Genomic DNA, 16,514 nt, shown 5'->3' with positions numbered 1-16,514 from the left:
ATCGCTGGCTTTGAAAGCAGACCAAGGTAGGCCAGCAGCACGGTTCAATTCCCGTACCAACCTCCCCGAACAGGCGGCGGAATGTGGCGACTTAGGGGCTTTTCACAGTAACTTCATTTGAAGCCTACTTGTGACAAGCGATTTTCATTTTTTCATTTCATTCACTCCCATTCCTCACCCCTCACATCTGCCTCCAATACCCGAGAGGCCAACAATGCCCCACCTGCCCTGTGTCTCCCTTACGACCCACCCTCCACAAACTCTCAACACATGTATTGTCCACTTTGACCAGGAGGCTTGCACACACATACCACCAGCTACAAACCCTCCATAAAAATCACCTCCCAGCGTCTCACTGTGTCGTTTCTGTGTCTTCAAGGATAAAGTGGCCCTTAATCACCAGGAGTGCCAGAGAATGGGAGGAGGCATCCCAGATATTCAAGTCCACATCCCTTCTGAGGAAAAGGCCCTGCAATTTGGGGAGGATGAGGAGAGGGAAGTGGCTGCAATGGGGTTTGACATTGTTGCGAGTTTATTTTACTTGTCTTTTCTGTTCCAATTATGGCAATCAGTGAATTTTCCCTTTCTGTGTTATCTACGTCCTAATGCTTAGAGTCGCCAGGTATCAAATGATACCACCACAATTTCCAACCGGCTTTCGATCAAAGAGCCAAACACCAGTTAGTTAGTTCAAGGTCAAGGGTACTTTATTTACACACAATTAGTCATGCAACATAAACACTACTAGTTAACTACACCTATCGACTAAGACAACCTGTACTTAACTTCAGGCACCCGGCTTAGGTTAGAAAACAGTGGCTGCTGTTCGATTCTGGATCTATCGGGTTCGAAGGACTGCTGCTCAGCTGGGCTCATCCATCTGGTAGCGAGCGTTGAACTTGTACTTGCTTCTGGTGTTGATGCAATTGGAGATGGCCATCACTGGGGTACCAGGACCAAGAGAGAGCGGACATATGGCGAACTCTTCTTCTTATACTTGGGGGTTTTTTTGCGCTCTTTTGGGCGGTCCTTCGATTTGGACCTTACTAATTGGGTGATCCCTGATCACTCTGTTCGATTCCTCAGCCAATAAGTGGGCGGGGTGGATGGCTGGGCGTGTCCCAAGCGGTCACTGACCCCGTTGTTTGCGTTTCCCTTGAACAGGCAGTGGCGCCGAAATGTCTGGGACTGTCCCGGTTGCTTGAGTACCAGTCCTTTGTTTTGGTGAAGATTGGCCATCAAATGCTAATCGGCCCCATTACAATGCTAATTGGACAGTTTCGATACCGTCTGGACTTCTTGCTTATGAATATGCATTGCAGGCTCTGAGCCTGCCTGAGTCTTGGCTTGTCCATTTTACCTGCCGGGCTTTGTGAGTTTCTCTGTACCTAGTTGGAAGTGGCGATCCCAGATGGCTAAACTATACACCAAATAAGTGAGACTCCAATGCAATGCAGATGTCCCTCAAGCATGTGAGGCACTCCTCGCCCCACAGACCAATCCTTCCCAAGATCTCACCCCATGTCTTTAGTTTTGCAGGATCCCCAGCAGACGGGGCCGGGCTGTCCAGGGTCACTGCCCCCATTCAAACCCTCAGAATGTCCCGGAGAACTACTCATCACTGCTTCCACCAGCACCATCGACCAAAGCAGAGACTCGGTGGGAAATGTTAGTGATCAGGCTCCTGGTTCACCCTCTGATGAGTACTACACACATGCTGCAGCACATCAGGTGGAAGCAGGGACTCCCGAGGGAGTGAACAGTCGGGGGGCTGCCCGATTCCAGGAAACAGCTGTCGCCAAGACAGATGTTGCACTTCTGGAAAAGATGAACCCATCACTGCTGCAGATGCAAAAGCACAGCCAGAATTTACAGCACCTGCGAGTACAGCTGGAGGAATCCATCCAACTTCAGGAGCAGGAGATGGTGCCGACAATGCGTGGTACCCAGGCCAACACTGAGTGGGTGGCATCTGCGGTGGAGAGCTCGGGGTAAGATGTCCGAGCCATGTGCCAGGACATCCAAAGCTTAGGGAATTCTGTGCTGCTCACTAAGCTGAGGCACAGAGAGCCAAGTCACCGGTGGATATATGCCAGCTGCACATGGACATTGCAGTGTCGCTCCAGAGCTTAGCCCATTTGAAAAAGGTCATGGCTGAGAGCATCAAGGGCACCATGGGTGAGGGCATTGGCCAGGTGCTGACTGAGCTTAGCCAGTCACAGAGAGACATGACACAGTCTCAGAGGGACATGATTCACTCAATGAGGAACATGACCCACTCTAAGGTCGCCATGGCTGTGGACATCAAGACCACAGTTCAGACGAGGGCGGCCGCCAGGACTGGTAGGACCAGATGACTGTGTCACTCCGGCCTCACCTCCGTCCCATGGAGTGGACAGGAAGCCATCAAGCAACCCTAGGGAGGAGGAAGTGCTGGGACTCTTCCCGGTGCCTTCTGTAGGGGAGATGCTGGAACACCTCAGCCCTTCCAAATCCCCCTCATCTAACACTGCTGCATCTCATCAGCAGCAGGCAGAACAGGCTAACACGCCATCACTTGTGCCACCTGCAATTCGGCTGGGCCCATCCAGGCCCAGGCCTTCCAGAGGCAGCCCACCAAGCGGATCACAGGGGGATGAGGGTGAGACAAGCAGCAGGCTGCCTATACTTCTGATATTCTGTCTCGGGTAACACATAGAAGCGGTAGGCCACAAAAGATTAGAAAGATAGATGATACTTAATTTGGCTAAGGTGCAGTATAGAGTAGATAGTCAGGGGGAAGGGCACACAAATGATAAATACTCACCATTAGACACTTTTGCACCACCTGCCCGATTTGCCTTTAACCTCTGTCTCACGGGTGTGAAGGATGGGCTAGGTCTGAGTGTTGTACGGCAGCTGGGGGCAGGAGGCATTGGGGGGGGTGGGGGGGATGGAGAGCCCATGATGCATGTCTGTCCAACATGGTTACATAGAGAAGTGGCAGGGCATAAGGGCAGCGGTGTGAGCCCGCCTTGTATGACAGCCCTAATGAGTGAGCCCTAATCGGTCATCATTTCCGCCACACCCCCACCCAACATATTTGGGCCAGTGAGAAAGAATTGCCAGCAAACATGAAGAGATTACCCGGGTGGATAGTGGTATTTTATCTTGAAGAGAAGAGTCAGACTGTCAGACAGTGAGGAGCAGCAGAGCTCAACCCACAGTGAATCGGCAACATCCTCCTCCGTTCCATGGACAAGACTTGCTGATACTGCTAACCCAGAGCCAACACCCTGTTGTAATGCTGGGGTGACGCTCAGAGGGGGAGCTGTGGTAATGGAAAGGGGTGAAAGACTTGTGGGAAGTTGGAGTGAAGGAAAAAGGGAAGGGGTGGGTGGACTAAGGGAGGGGGAAGGGGTGGATGGAGTAAGGGAGAGAGAAAGGGTGTGGAGAGATCTACCACGCGCTTCAAGTGAAGTCTCGCAACACTATAGAACTCGGTAGAAATTTGAGTTACACTTCTCGGATGCAAGTAAAAATCTTTTATTGCCTCTACTGATTACAATTGAGAGAAACTTAAATCTATTCTCAATAAAGTCTTGCGAGCAAAAGACAAAGAGAAGTAATTTATAGAACAATTTAACTTTCAAAATAATACAGAAGTGGTTTTTTGCTTACGGCAAAACAGCTTGCACGAACATCAAGTTAGGGTGGAAAAGTGAAAATACGAAAATAAGGATAGCAAGTAGTTAGACCAAAGTATAGAGTGATCCTGGATAGAAAATGGCTGTGCGGACCCTCATGTTTAAGGAGAATGTTATCAGTCTGAAGCCATCCGTCTGTACCTCTGTGTGTCTTAATTGGTTTGGGTAAGTTTCAAATACATTTGATTCAATGGTTAACTGTCAATCCTCAATGTGCAACATATGTTTTAAATGTTTCATGTTTGAATATTTTTATGTGCTATGGAATGTGATTTTGTGCTGTAATCAAGTCTGGTTTTCTGCTGGCTTCGCTTTATCCATATTCTGAACAATAGTAGTTTCATATTGCTACGGTGCTTATTTCGATCTTGATTACTAGTACAGCTCATTTCTCAATATGAAACTTACTTTGAAGAACAATAGTCTGTTCATATTGTCAGTAAAAATGTTGTTTTTATCTCCAATTAGTTTGTGGATGTGTCAGGTTTTATACCTCCATTTAAGTTATGTGTTTTGTCATGACCTAAGGTTATGAATACTGAAATCCTTATTTTAAAATGGGTATTAAAGATTGGGCTTTACTATTTACATTAAAATAGCCTTTTACCTATCAGAAATAGTTGATTTCCTTCAGGGTGGATGGACTAGGGGAGACAGAAGGGCTGAGGTCGATTTTGAGTGGGGGAGGGGGATCTGAAGTAAGGGAGTGGGGGAAAGAAGAGGGATAGGGCGGCGGAGCTGCTGCTGGTCAGGCCTCCTCGTTGGTAAATGGGGACATGATTAGGTTGTCCTGTGTGTGGGAGCCCTCGATCACACACTGCGCAACCCGCCATGCCAGCTCAAGCTCAACGCCCAGGTCCCACCTTCGTCCTCCTCGTCAGATGAGGACTGACGTACTTTCTCCCCTTTCAGCATGTCGCCCTGCTGCTGCGTGATGTTCATAAGTACACAGCAGGCCACCATGATGCTAGAGACCCTCTGGGGGCTATATTGGAACGCCATAAGACACAGGAGCAGAATTAGGCCACTCGGCCCATCGAGTCTGCTCCACCATTCAATCATGGCTGATATTTTCTCATCCCCATTCTCCTGCCTTCTCCCCATAACCCCTGATCCCTTTATTAATCAAGAACCTATCTATCGCTCTCTTAAAGACACTCAGTGATTTGGCCTCCACAGCCTCCTGTGGCAAAGAGTTCCACAGATTCGCCACCCACTGGCTGAAGAAATTATTCTCATCTCTGTTTTATAGGCTCGTCCCTTTAGTCTGAGATGGTATCCTCTGGTTCTAGTTTTTCCTACAAGTGGAAACATCCTCTCCACGTCCACTCTATCCAGGCCTTGCAGTATCCTGTAAGTTTCAATAAGATCCCCCCTCATCCTTCTAAACTCTAACGAGTACAGACCCAGAGTCCTCAACCGTTCCTCATATGACAAGTTCTTGATTCCAGGGATCATTCTTTTCTTTTTTAATAAACATTTTATTGAGGTATTTCTGGTATAGTAACAAGATAAACAATATACATCAAACCATAAACATAGTGCAAAAGCCATTTACCTCTCGTACAGGTACCACCCTTATTGACCCCCTACTCTAATCTAAACCACTCCCCACTACCACCCCCGCCCCCCCCCCCCCCCTCCGGCTGCCGACGATTAATTTTCCGTAAAGAAGTCGACAAAAGGTTGCCACCCGCGGGTGAACCCGAACAGTGACACTCTCAAGGCGAACTTGATTTTCTCCAAACAGAGAAAGCTAGCCATGTCCGATAGCCAGGTCACCGACTTCAGGGACTTTGCTTCCCTCCATGCTAATAGTATCCGTCTCCGGGATACCAGGGAAGCAAAGGCCAGAACATCTGCCTCTTTCTCATCTAGGATTCCTGGGTCTTCTGACACCCCGAAAATCGCCACCTCTGGACTGAGCACCACCCTTGTTTTTAACACCGTGGACATGACATCCGCAAACCCCTGCCAAAATCCCCTAAGCTTTGGACCCAGGGATCATTCATGTGAACCTCCTCTGGACCCTTTCCAAGGCCAGCACATCGTTCCTTAGACACTGGGCCCAAAACTGCTCACAATAGTCCAAATGGGGTCTGACCAGAGCTTTATACAGCTTCAGAGGTACAACTCTGGTCTTGTATTCTATCCCTCTTGACATGAATGCTAACATTGCATTTGCTTTCTTTACCGCTGACTGAACCTGCACATTAACCTTAAGAGAATCGTGAACAAGGACTCCCAAATACCTTTGTACTTCTGATTTCCCAAGCATTTCCCCATTTAGAAAATAGTCTATGCCTAAATTCCTCCTTCCAAAGTGCATAATCTCACACTTTTCCACATTGTATTTCATTTGCCACTTCATTGCCCACTCTCCTAGCTTGTCCAAGTCCTTCTGCAGCCCCCTTGCTTCCTCAATACTACCTGTCCCTCTACAGATCTTTGTATCATCTGCAAACCTAGCAACAGTGCCTTCAGTTCCTTCTTCCAGATCATTAATGTATATCGTGAAAAAATGTGGTCCCATCACAGACCCCTGAAGCACACCACTAGTCACCGGCTGCCATCCTGAAAAGGACCCCTTTATCCCCACTGTCTGCCTTCTGCCAGTCAGCCAATCCTCTATCCATGCCAGGATCTTACCCTTAACACCATGGGCTCTTAACTTATTTAACAGTCTCCTACGCGGCACCTTATCAAAGGCCTTCTGTAAATCTAAATAAATCACATCCACTGGTTCTTCTTTGTCTAACTTCCTTGTTACCTCCTCAAAGAACTCTAATAGATTTGTCAGACATGACCTTCCTTTGACTAAGCAGTGCTGACTCAATCCTATTTTGCCATGCATTTCGCGATCTCATCTTTAATAGCAGACTCTATCTTTAATAACAGCCCCACTAGTGCGGTCCAGGCACAGAAGGGCATCTTGAGCACACTGGTGCACTGCCCGATTGCGCTCCTGGTTGCGGTGTGAGGGTTTGTGTAACGGTTCTCCGCTTTGGGTTGGAGACTCCTCACCGGCGTCATCAGCCATGACCTCAGTGGGTAATCCTTGTCATCCACTAGCCAACCCGTCACCCAAGGGAGCAGCTCAAAGGTGCTGCGAATTGGCGAGTGTGTCGGGATGTATGCCTCGTGCACACTGCCTGGATATCAGGCGCAGATGTGCAGCTGCTGGTGGGACACCAACTGCACATTCATGGAGTGGAAGCCTTTCCTGTAGAGGAAGGACATCCCAAGTTGAACCGGTGGTCGAACGGCAGCATGCATGCTGTCGATTGCCCCCTGAACCTGGGGCATGCAGTGGTGGTGGTAAATCCTGCTACCTGGGCATCTGGTTGGGTCTTGTCCAGGTTGAAGATGATGTAGTCCATTGCCCAGGTGCATAGGGCATCCATGACAGGGCAGATTCACCATGTGCAGATGTTTGCAAGATCCCACTATGACGAATGGAGGATTTTAGGAATAGTGGGTTATAACTGTTGGCCAATTAAAGGGTTAAAAGCCTGGGGATAGAGTGTGTTTGACTGCAGTGGTCATGTTTTTAAAAATGATTTTGTTTTGCAGGGCCTGGGACTTTTAGGAGCCAGAAGGTGAAATTGTCTGGAAGAATATGTTTTCAGCCTGGGCTAAATGCACAGTGGGTTGCCTGGGGAATTCCCTGGAGAGTTATTTTCTTTTTCATCTTGGGAAGATGATATCATTGCTGGGTGGAGCTAAAGGATTGAGGGACATTTTGAGAAAGCTTTGGAGAAGAGTTGAAGTCTGATCTAGCAACCCTTATTTTGGCCACAAGTAAATGCAGTCTCTCCCAGTAGATAGATTGAAAAATAGTAGTAATAGTTAAAGCAGAGCAGTCTTGTCTGATGACAAGGAAGAGGCTGAAACAACCCAATTAAAAAAGCTATTTGACGATATTCAGCCAGAATCTGAAGGGGTTCCAACAAAAGCCAGAATCTATTCTGCAAAGCAAGTGTCACTCTATATGTTTCTTTTCTGGTTGTATAACGGGCAAGTGAGGAGGATTATTTCAGGGGTAATTGTAAGCTAATCTTTCCAGTTGTGAAGTTTAAGAGTTTAATATCGTATTCACAATAAAGTTTTATTTTTAAAATACCAAATCCCTATTCCTTCACGCAATCACTCCAGGAGCGAATCATTCTTTCGATACTCTTACAAAATATACTAAAATATTTGTGTTTCGGTGCAGTAGCCAAGCCACTGTTGGGTTCTGGTCTGAAACTGTTAATACCACACAGGTCCCGGCTTGAACCCGGGAAAGATCCAGAGGCAAAGAGGTTCAGAGTGACCGTCACCTTGACAGCCACCGGGAACGGATGTCCTCCTCCATACCCCACAGCATCAGTTGCGCCACCATCTGGCACAGGTGAGTCATGGTGAGTCAGACTTGGTGGCAGCACACAGTATCCGGCAGCTCCTCAAAAGACATGCTGCGATGGTATACATGTGGCCTGATGTGGCGCCTCCTTCGCACTTCTTCCTTGGCTTGTTGGATGTCCAGTACTTGCGCCTGACCTGGTGGCCTTACTCCTCTGGGGCAGGTTCCTCTTGTGCTCCCTGGGCTGACCCTGGCGCTCTCACCACCGTGCATCCGCAACAGCAGCAGCGGCCAGGTAGATAGTGAGCATAGCTGGTTGTAGTCCGAAGTCCATCTCTCTGCGGGGGGAGGGGAAGGTAAAATGTCAGCAAGGTGAGGATTCCCTTGACCATCCAAAGCCACTAGGTTAAATGGTCGCCCTGTGTTGTATTGTTGTGATGGCCTCAGTGGCTCCTGTCCTGTTTCTCGCAGTGTCATCTACTGTGGTTCTCCTTACTGGATGAGCCTTCTGTTTCCAACCAGGATGGTGGCCATTAGTTGTGTGGTGGAAACATTCATACTGCTCAACCATGCAATCACTCCAGGAGCGAATCATTATTTTTGCACAGTCTTTCAAATAAAGCAAAATATTGCTGTTTTAGTCTAGTATCTTAGCCACTGTTGGGATGTGGTCTGGGACCATAACACTTTTCACTTTCTCGGTTCAGTCCCAACTAAGTTCACAGAACCAATTGAAAACTTAAGCTTAACCCTGTCATGTGACCTCATTTCTGGTTAAAAGACTTGCGCTCTCTTTACCCCCACCCCTACCCCGCACCCACTCAAATAATTGAATTGTAAACAAGCACACAGCTCTTCCCCACTCAAGGACAATGCTGGTCAGGTGATTTCTTGGAAAAGGCATTGATCTTTCTGTAAAAAAACAAGTGCCCATCTGATGCAATGTCTTTCCAAATTTTACATGAGAAATAGTTTGTGAATATATCGGTTTTCCAACACGATCCAGATTTTTTAAAATCCTAAAATTATACCCTTGGTTTATTGACAGACCTAAGCATGAAAATGGCTTTTGTCAATTTGCCTTGTCAAAGCCTATCATAATTTTGCAGCATCAATATAAATGAAATGTAAGGGTTTTTTTTACTGCTTTAAATGACATAATCTTCAATGAAAAGTATCTATGTTTGGTCAACGCTAGCTGCACTGGTGTAACTGACAGCCTCAAAAAATACCAATTAAGGCAAACCATTTGGGGCTGTCTCTCAGCATAAAGACAAATCTCTCATCCATCAGTCTCATAAAGGAGTGTCTGTTAATTGATACGAGTGATAATTTACGACAGTGCTTTCCAGTCTGTGTGTCTAATCATTGTTTCAACTTGACTAGCATTAAGGCGGATTGGCTAAGATCAACTGTCAGATCAAGCCCAAGATGAGGTGCAATGCTTTTCTTGTCAGCTTGGAACTTGTGTCTCTCTTGTGGAGACCATGAATTGGATTCAACTTGAATTTGAATTGGTTTTGGAGCAAACAATGAGATGGATTAAGGGCTTGCCCTATCAATTCTGCGCATTGGCTTTGTAACTTTGAGAATGGAGTAAATAAAGTGTTAAAAGGAGGAATAAGGAGAATCACAGTTGCCAACTGAATTAGAGCACACTGAGGAGTTTGAAGCCCATCCAGCTTTCAATTAACAGTTTAACGAAATCCCTTTGTTCAAAACAAGAGAGTTGGGCTTTTGTCTTTTTCCTCCACTCGTAGGGAAGTTGACTCTCAAATATATTCCTTAACCCTTAAGGCTGATTTTCCTTTAATGCCTTCTTCTCCTTCACTCAATTGCATGTATGTAGTTTACACAGAGGAATCAAAATGTGTGCAAATACATTAAATATAACATCAGTAAATTAAAATTTTTGTTTATGCTGGTGGTGTTCTGCACACTACTGGAAACCACTGGCTGAGTCCTTTAACTATTTGACAACTGAATGTATAACAGTTTTTGCCTTTTTCATTGTGTTCTAATGCAATTTTGAGCGTGTGGGTGTATCTATGTACGAGAATGTCATGGTTTCAGGTTGAGGGATAATATTAATGCTGTGAAAGGAAACCTTGACTTTAGAATATCATCTAGCATCCTGTAAAAAGCAATTCCAGATCAATGAGTTAGATACAGACTGAAGATCCCTCTATACTATCCCATGGACTGCTTGCAAGAGTGGTGCCCCTGTTGGATTTAGAACAAAACTACTTCAAATAAGTATCCATTGCCACATCAGGCACAGTACATGCTTAGATGGCTAGTTCATTCCACAGCATCTCATCAATATCAATTACAGAAACAACTGGATGCATAATGAAGCTCTTTCTATGTGGCTCCCATAATGTACTTGAACTCAGTAAGTGGTTTGCCAGGAGATCATAAACTGTTCAAATCAAACCTTACCCTTTTGCTTATTTTAAAAGTGGACTGTGCTGAACCAAAAGATGGCTGCTGCAGGTCACATGATTCACAGGTTGGGTATTGTTTCTACAAATTTCCAACTGCAGTTACAGGACAAAAGCTCAATCCTCGTCCTTGTGGAATCTCACACGTCTCATTGTGGGAACACATTACAATCAGGGAGCAGCAGACGATCTATCTCCCCCAGCCTGGCTCTATAACAATGGGAGAACCACAAAAAGCTATTGGATGGGATTCTCCACACCCGCGCCGAAGTGCCCACGCCGTCGTGAACGCCGTTGAGGTGTACGACGGCGCAAAACAGCCCCGATCCCGACCGATTCAGGCCCCGACAATGGGCTAGGATCGGGGCCGCGTCATCTACCCGCGCCAGGCCTTGTCGCTGCGTAAAGGCGGCGCCGCATAGATGACGCGGCCGGCACTGCATAACTGGCGTCACCCACGCATGCGTGGTTGCCGTCCTCTCTGAGTCCGCCCCGCAAGAAGATGGCAGACGGATCTTGCGGGGCCGCGGAAGGAAGGAGGTCCTCCTTCAGAGAGGACGGCCCAACGATCGGTGGGCACCGATCGCGGGCCATGCCACATTTGAGGTACCCCCCGGTGCAAGATCCCCCCTCCCCACAGGCCGCCCCCCCAGCGTTCCCGCGCTGTTCCCGACGGCAGCGACCAGGTGTGGACGGCGCCGGGGGGAACCCGCCGTTTTGGCCTGGCCGCTCGGCCCATCCGGGCCTGTGATTCGCGGGGGTGCCGGAGAATCGCCATTTTGGGTGTCTCCGGCGATTCTCCGGCCTGCGGAACTCGACGGGGCCGTTCCCGCCGCTTGGGAGAATCGCGGGAGGGCGTCGGACCTGTGTCCTGGGAAATTTTGGCGGCCCAGGCGATTCTCCCAACCGGCGCGCGAGTGGAGAATATCGCCCATTATACCTGCAGAAGTGCTAATTGCCACCATCTATTCCCTATGACAAATAATAAATTTTGACCAAAGGTATAGAAACTCATTAGCCTGCAACTGACTCAGTAATGTGAAACATCACATGACCTAAAGCATTTGACCTTAAGAAAATTTTAATATTACATTTCTAGACTCGCAACTCAGTCTGCTGTTTAACCTCAAGCCTGCAAACACTATAACAGGACTCCAGACTGACCAACACCCTACATCATCTAAGCCTCCTGGAAACCTGTTTCGCTGGAAGATTCCTGCCATTTCCTGCTAACAGACCAAATCTATGTTTATAAACCTCATCTTGCTACATCATTCATTTTAAAGGAATTCCACAACTCTTGCTTCAGCTAACTGAACCTGACTGAATTGTAACTCATCCATGAAGGAACCCTCACTGGACTTTGACTTTCTGGACTTTAGTTATCAGTTGTCTGAGCAATAGCAATAGTTTTCTCCTGCTCATCTCATCAAAGCCCTTCAGAATTTCAAAGTCTGCTATAACATTTATTTTCTTCCAATTAATGAAGTTCCTGTTTCTCCTCGTAAAAGCCTCTCATTCCTAGCTATCATCTCAATCATACGTACCCTCTTAATGGACTTCCTACATTAGAGCACTTAAAACTGCATAAAATATTCAAGATATAGGTCAAACAATGATCCATCAATATCATTTGTAGTGAATACCCTTAATTATAAAAACCAAGAATCCCAAATACAATTTTAACAGCAATAACAATGTGTTCTTCCATTTTATGTAGGAACACCACAAGGTGAAAGGCCGATACCCACTACTCAAACCAGTCCACTAGTCAGGTATACTCTGTGCACCACTTTGAACTGCATGAGGCTTAGCTTTGGGCAGGAGGAGTTGGAGTTGGCCCTGCTCAGAGCTTCGCTCCAGAGTCCCCACTCTACTTCCGTCCCAAGTCCGTGCTGCCTGCTTTCTCACCAGGGTGTAGGAACCCTGTCCACCAGGGTGTCCCACCCAGTCCTTCCTTACCTGCAGTCCGTCCTTCTCATTCAGGTGCGTCTCTTGAAGGAAGACTATGGTGGCTTTCAAATTTCTTAAATGGGCAAAGAACTCTGGATCTTTACACTGGACTGTCAAGTTTCTTAACGTTCCAGATGACAATCCTGGTGTGGGGGTTTTGTCCCCCCCCTGCCTGCAGGTTCAACCATACTTACCTGCTGGATGCGCCCCTGCAGTCTGGGATTTCCCTTTGTTAGGGGACGTCCAAATGTCTACGGTGACCGTTCTCACCATGAGACTGGGCCCCTGCGCTCCATGGTTTACCTTTGTCCAGCGGATACCCAACATGGCCGCCAACTGTGTGTACACATGGGCGCGCACCTGCACTCTGGGGTTTCCCTTTGTTGAGGGACCCTCCAAAGTGGCTACTTGCAGTGCCATCTTGTACCCTCAACCTGCACCTTACCCACTGAAACCAATCTGAGACCCATCACTTTCTTCTTCTCGTGTTCCCCTTCTGTTCCCTACACCCTGTCCCCCCTCTACTTCCCCCGTGCCTCCCTCCCCCCATACATTCCCCTTCCCTGTCCTTTTGTCCTGCTCTCTCCCCCCCACCCCGGCGCTCCCTCCTTACTGGGAGGTGCACCACGGCCCCCCCATTGCCATCATACTTCCTGTGCTGGCTTTCCCCGTTGGTATGACGGCCCCCTCCCGGGACTGATCTTACCCCTGTCCCATGCCCGCTAACTATCCGCTCCCTCTGTCTATGCCGCACACTCTCATGCATTCTGCTGCTCTCGCTCTTCCCTGTGATCTGATCTTTCTTCCCTGCGATCTGATCTTTCTGATCAAAGCAAGGCATTAATTACAGTCCCACGCAAACAGTGTGTGTTCATCATAGATCTTTTTTCCCTCTTTTCTCCTCTGTTTTGCCTTCAGCGTTGCCTTGTCCAGGATGTTTGACCGAACAAACTCGTCCGCCTCTGCCGGTGTGTTGAAGTAATGTTCCTTATTTTGGAACGTGACCCAGAGCTTGGCTGGGAACAGCATTCCAAATTTCACTCCATTCTTGTACAGGGCCAATTTTGCCTGGTTGAACTCAGCCGTGTGTTTTGCCAAGTCTGCCCCAATGTCTTGACAGACCTGGATTCTATGTCCTTCCTAGCTGCTTGCCTTTGTCTGCCTCGCCCACCTCAAGATCCTCTCACGATCCTGATAACGATGGAGTTTCGCGATTATTGTCCTTGGTTGTTCCCCCACTTTGGGTTTTGGCCGGAGCAATCTGTGCGCTCTGTCTATCTCCGGTGGGTTAGCGAAGCTGTCCCTCCCGACTAGGTTGACCAGCATTTGGGCCACATAGCTCGTCGGGTCCCTGCCCTCGATCTCCTCTGGCAAACCCACAATCCGGATATTCTGGCGTATGGACCTATTCTCCTTGGTCCTCGACTTTCCCCTTCAAGCTCCCCTGGGTTGCTACCAATCTTTTGATCTTGGCCTCCAGAGCAACAGTCCTGTCACTCTGGTCTATTGACACCTTCTCCAGCTCGAGGATCGTCTTCCCCTGCGTCTCTACCTTTTCCTCCAGTCCATTGATCACTGACTGCATGGCAACCAACACCTCCGTTGCTGCCAACTTGACTGCCACCTGGATTTCCACCTTTATTGCCTCCCTCATCGCAGTCAGTTCCTCGGTCATGAACGTCTTCCATCCATCTCCGTTGCTCGGGTCGTCGGTCTCCCTCTCTCCAGGGTGACGGGGGACCCCTCGCCTCGTGGGTCCGCCCTCTTATCCACCAGCTGTTTGTGGCCTTTTGCTCTGCTCCTGTCGTCTCTGCGGCCTCACGAGTTCCCATTTCCCTTTCTTAATTGTGGGTGAGATGCTACGGAATGTTCGGACTAATTTCGACTAAAAGTGCCTATTTGGTTCTGGCGGAGTGCAACCTGATGTACGTCCGTTCAGCACATCACCGTCACCCAACCTTAATTCATTAGCATCAATAATTCACATATCTGGGAGGCCTAGAATTAGGAACAAAGGATCAAATTCTAAGTCCATACTTAATATCTTCGCAACCTCTTCAAGTACACCAGACCAGCAGGATTTAATTATGATACAGGACCATACACAGTGTGACAAATGGGATTTTAGGTATACTGGATTATAAACATTTGGCGATTTAGTGATTAAAAGCCTGGGTTAGAGTGTGTTTGACTGTAGTAGTCATGTTTTTTTAAAAGAATCTTGTTTGGTAAGACCAGAAAGCTTTTAGGAGCCAGAGGTGAAATTGACCATCTTAAAGCCAAGACTAATGCACTGTTATTTGAACAGGAGGAGTTAATGTGTTTTCAGCTTGGGGAGTTAATTTGCCGTCAGCTTGGGAGATGATGTCATTGCTGAAAGGAGCTAAGGTGTTCAGACATTTTGAGAAAGCTTTGTAGTTGAGTTCTGATCTGGCTAACACTGAGTCCACAAGTAAGGTATTTTGCTCTCAGTAGGATAGTTAAAAAAGGATAAATAGCATTTAAAGCAGTGCAGACTTGTCCGAGGACAAGGGAGAAGATGAAACAAACAATTGAAACAGCTTTTTGAAGACATCGAGCCAGAGTCTGAAGGGGTTCTAACAGGAGCCAAATCTCTTCTGGAGGGGCAGCACGGTGGTGCAGTGGGTTAGCCTGCTGCCTCATGGCGCCGAGGTCTCAGGTTCGACCCCAGCTCTGGCTCACTGTCCGTGTGGAGTTTGCACATTCTCCCCACGTGGGTTTCACCCCACAACCCAAAGTTGTGCTGGTTAGGTGGATTGGCCACACTAAATTGCCCCTTAATTGGAAAACAAATGAATTGCGTACTCTAAATTTTTATTTTTTTAAATCTGTTCTGGAAAGCAAGTATTACTCTGTGCCATTGGGATTTAGGATGGATAGAAAGCTATGTTTTTTTTCTTTCTTGTTGTTTAAATTGGGAATAGAGAAAGTAATTAAGGGTATTGTGTATACTGTATTTAGTAATATTGTTCAAGTGATATTGGTAAGCTATTTTTGGGTGTGATGTTAGTAATAAACTTTTGTTTGAGAATGCCAAATCCCTATTTCTTTGTGCAATTACTCCTGGAGTGAAGTATTCTTTCCGTACAGTCTTACAAAGATAAAATATATAAATATATATATATTATATATATCCTAGCCACTGTTGGTCAATCCTTGAAATATTGCTGCTGCATTCTTCATTCCAAATGGCATTACTTTAAATTGATACACTATCTTGCGTCACAAAAGCCGAAACTTCCTTTGCACTGTCAGATAAAGATACTTGCCAATATCCTTTAAGTAAGTCAAGTTTGGAAATAAAATTTGTTTATCCCACCTTTTCAACACAATCTTCCAAACGAGGAATCGTATCTGAATCTGACTTTGTAACTGCATTGGCCTTTCTATTGTCCACATGCAATGGTTGTGTTCCATCCGGTTTTGATATCATGACAATTGGTGAACTCCAATCGCTGCAACTCACCTCAATGATTAGCATGCTGTCAATCTCCTTTTGTACCTGTGCTAACTTTAGTGGATTGAGCCTGAATGGATGTTGTTTAACGGAAATATCATTTCCTACATCTACATCATGCATAATAACTTTTATACTTCCCAATTTATTTCCCACAAATATTTCTATGTGACTATAATAACTCTTAGGTCATTTTAATTTTCCTCCAGAAGGTAACTCAATACATTATCCCAATTCCTTAATACTTCCTCATTATCCAATTTAATTTAAGGACTGTCAAAATCAGAATCATCTGAGTTTATCTCTTTTCCCTGAGTTACAGCCACAAGCATCTCCTCCTTATTTCCTTCTCTATCAAAATACCTTTTGAGCATATTAACATGACACACGCTGTGAGTTTTCCTTCTGTTTGGCATTCTTAACAATTAATTTGCCTCATTAAATTTGCTTTAAATTTGATAAGGTCCACTGAACCTTGCTTTTAATGGTTCACCTACCATTGGTAACAATACTAAGACTTTCTCCCCACTAACAAAACAAATTTTCAATTTCTTATCCACCTCTTTTTTCATCACATGCTGTGGCAATTTTAAATGTTTCCTAACCAA

Source organism: Scyliorhinus torazame, chromosome 11, assembly GCF_047496885.1.
Source record: "Scyliorhinus torazame isolate Kashiwa2021f chromosome 11, sScyTor2.1, whole genome shotgun sequence".
Lineage (NCBI taxonomy): Eukaryota > Metazoa > Chordata > Chondrichthyes > Carcharhiniformes > Scyliorhinidae > Scyliorhinus > Scyliorhinus torazame.
The sequence above is the reverse complement of the archived record's forward strand: the minus strand, read 5'-3'. Positions refer to the sequence as shown.